General features: G+C 45.2%; 1 pseudogene; it reads left to right on the forward strand.

Annotated features, from left to right (window-relative positions):
• Nucleotides 1–2,464: 2,464 nt before the first annotated feature.
• Nucleotides 2,465–3,110, forward strand: LOC118834366 (annotated as a pseudogene).
• The last annotated feature ends 249 nt before the right edge of the window (nt 3,111–3,359 follow it).

The following is a 3,359-nucleotide window of genomic DNA, read 5'->3' on the forward strand; positions in this document are numbered from 1 at the left end:
TAGGTCTGCATAATCCATATCCCATAAATACATAGAACTTCTCAATCAGCTCTCATTTTAGTTCTTAACTAAATAAGGAATATGTTTTCTATTCATCTTGTCTTTCTACATATGAAACTAATTGCACCCTGAAGAGAAAGCTGACATTCCCTTAATAGGACTCTGAAGTCCATTCTCCCCTACTCAAGAAAACAAGTTGAATAAAATAAAATCCCTATAAAAATGGTTGGTTGCTAAGAGTTGGATGTTTTTAAATATATATATATATATGTATGCATGTACATATGCATATATAATATTATTATTTATGTAAAGGAAAAAGAATTTGGGGTGGGGGGTAGGGGAAGGGATTGTTTCTTTTCTGTTAATGTTGCCATATTGCTTGGTTCACAGCCGGAGACAAACTGAAATGGCCATCTGGATGATGTGCATACAAAAGGGGTGGTTTGCCAAACAAAGAAACTACCTTTGATTATACAGAGCAATGTTTCTATCCTTCACAGAGCTTGATTCCAGTCTCTTGTCCTACGTACATACCTGTCAACACAAGCAAGAACTGTGGGCAGTGGTAACCTGCTTCCCTCAGGCATCAGTTACAGGAAAAAAGGCGCAGGTGTGTATCCCCCTCCCCCCCCCCACTCCATTAAGAGGAACTGAATGTGCTACATGCCTAAACATTTAAAATGACATTCTGATAAGAGCAGACTTTCCAGCCAGCCCCTTAGCAGCTTCTAAATGTGCACCCAAAGACAGGCACGCATGGCAACACGTGCAGGATAACTGGTTATCCTGCACGTGATCCCACATGCATGATAACCAGTTTTAGATAGATACCTGCTGTCTAGTCCCAAATGCCTATGGGTCTATGTGGCACAGTGAATGCCAAACTCACAAGCCCCTTATGAAAATCTGGCTCAAGACCCTAAGTGCTAGAGGCAGTAGTAGCCTTTTGTATTTTAGTGTGTGATTTTGCTATTTGTGTTAGGTAATAGGATCACCTTTTTTCAGACAGTACAAAAGCTTGAGTGAATTAAAGGTCAAGGTAAAAATAAGTTTCTCAGTAGATTCCCTGATCTCATTATTATGCTTTTCTCTGACCCAAAAAAGAAGTCTAAAAATCTCCTGGGGGAAGGAGACTGAATATAATATTCCTGTCCTCTAAACCTAGTATATATCTCTTTAACCTTTAGTCCTATCCATATCCCAATTCCAAAGACACCTATTACGAAAAACAGAAGATATATCAACTGAAAACTCCTACCACTCACCATTGCATTTCAAGGTAGTGACTAGCACCATACATCAAACTCAAGGTATACCTTGTAGTCAAGATCAGCCAATAATTTGTCTTTTATGTGGAATAGACCAACTGATCAGAGCAAAATAGTCACTGAGCAATAATTGAAACTGGACCTCACTCTATTTGGTCAAATAATTTTGCAAAATGATATTAAATAGCTTTTATAATCACTCCTCCCTGGCAACCAAGAAATGGCCTTGAACTCTTGCTGTTGAGGCCATGCTCAGTGGTTATACCTGTTGCACATTAAATTTAGCCAAAGGATTTCACTTCCCATCAAGGACCCAGTCTTCCCAGGATGTCTTTTGCTCAAAAGAACAAGATGCACAGAATGGGTAAAGGTTCTGCCCGTAGCTGTATGGTAGAAATCATGACACAACTGAAATATGGATTTTAGTCCTTGCCTTTTTGGTTTGTTTCTGTACCACTTTGTTTCTGAGTCCTTTCAGTCAGGTCAGACTCTCTGTGACCCCATTTGGGGTTTTCTCCACAAAGATGCGGAGTGGTTTGTCATTTCCTTCTCCAGCTCATTCTCCAGATGCGGAATGAGGCAAACAGGGTTAAGTGATTTTCTCAGGGTCATATAGCTGGTAAGTGTCTGAGGCTGGATTTGAACTTGCGTCCACCTGACTTCAGGGGCTATATACTCTACCACCTAGCTTCCTTTGTATCACTTAAAATTGTATTATAATTATAGAACTGCAGGAATCATCAAGTCCAGTCCACTCTTTTAACAGGTGTCCTCATTGGAGTCCCAGAGGGAAGTGACTTGTCCAAGGTGATGTACTAGGTAGCAGAACCAGAAAAAGAAACCAAATCTCTTGATTCACATTCCTTAGCTACCTCTCTAATTAGATTAACACCGTTGAATATTTGAAGAATCCAAAATTGTCAAATACTAGAGTGAGAAGGGGCCCAAATAAAGTTTTAGGCACAACCCCTAATCTGTAAGATTACAAAATAGAAAAGTGAAGCCCGTCCGAGTGGCCGGACACCCCCTCATGGCGGCGGCGGCGACAGCGGCGGTGGCGGTGGAGACAGCGGCGACCACGGCTTTGGGGCGGTGACGGAGAGCGCGAGCCGGGCGACCCATCTCTCCCCTACTCCCCATGCTGTGCGCCCCCTGACACTGTCCCGACCCCGACACCGACCCCCGCCGGGACGATGGTGAAGTATTTCCTGGGGCAGAGCGTGCTCCGGAGCTCCTGGAAGCAAGTGTTTGCTGCCTTCTGGCAGCGTTACCCTAACCCCTACAGCAAGCATGTGCTGACGGAGGATGACTCCAGATGGGAAGATGCTGTCCAGGCAGCTTCTAACGAAGACCAACCGCATGCCCCACCGGGCGGAGCGCTTCTTTCCTGCTAATGTAGCTCACTCGGTGTACATCCTCGAGGACTCTATCGTGGACCCACAGAACCAGACCATTACCACCTTCACCTGGAACATCAGCCATGCCCGGCTGATGGTGGTGGAGGAAAGATGTGTTTACTGTGTGAACCCTGAAAACAGTGGCTGGACAGAAATCCGATGGGAGGCTTGGGTCTCCTCCAGTTTGTTGGGGGTCTCCAGAGCTGTGCAGGAGTTCGGCCTAGCTAGATTCAAAAGTAACGTGACCAAGACCATCAAAGGCTTTGAGTACATCCTGGCCAAGCTGCAAGGTGAAGCTCCTTCTAAGACACTTGTTGAAACAGCTAAGGAAGCAACTGAGAAGGCGAAGGAAACTGCTCTGGCAGCTACCGAGAAGGCCAAGGACCTGGCCAGCAAGGCCGCCACCAAGAAGCAGCAGCAGCAACAGCAACACTATGTTTAAAGAAGCCATCCTACTGCTTCCCCTGCAACAAAAGGCCCTGCTGCCCTCCCAGATCTCCACTACCCAAGGCTGAGAGCCTCTTGGCAAGACTTGGCATTGGGCCTGGAGCCCCAGCTCCTGAGACCATCAACGTAATGCCAAGCCCACAGACCATCCAGTTCTCGCCCCATTGCCCACCCTGTGTCTGAGTTGTAATTTATCATTAAAAATCTATTTTCAGTGCAAAAAAAAAAAAAGTGAAGCCCTCTA

The sequence above is a fragment of the Trichosurus vulpecula genome, chromosome 1 (assembly GCF_011100635.1).
Source record: "Trichosurus vulpecula isolate mTriVul1 chromosome 1, mTriVul1.pri, whole genome shotgun sequence".
Taxonomy (NCBI): Eukaryota; Metazoa; Chordata; class Mammalia; order Diprotodontia; family Phalangeridae; genus Trichosurus; species Trichosurus vulpecula.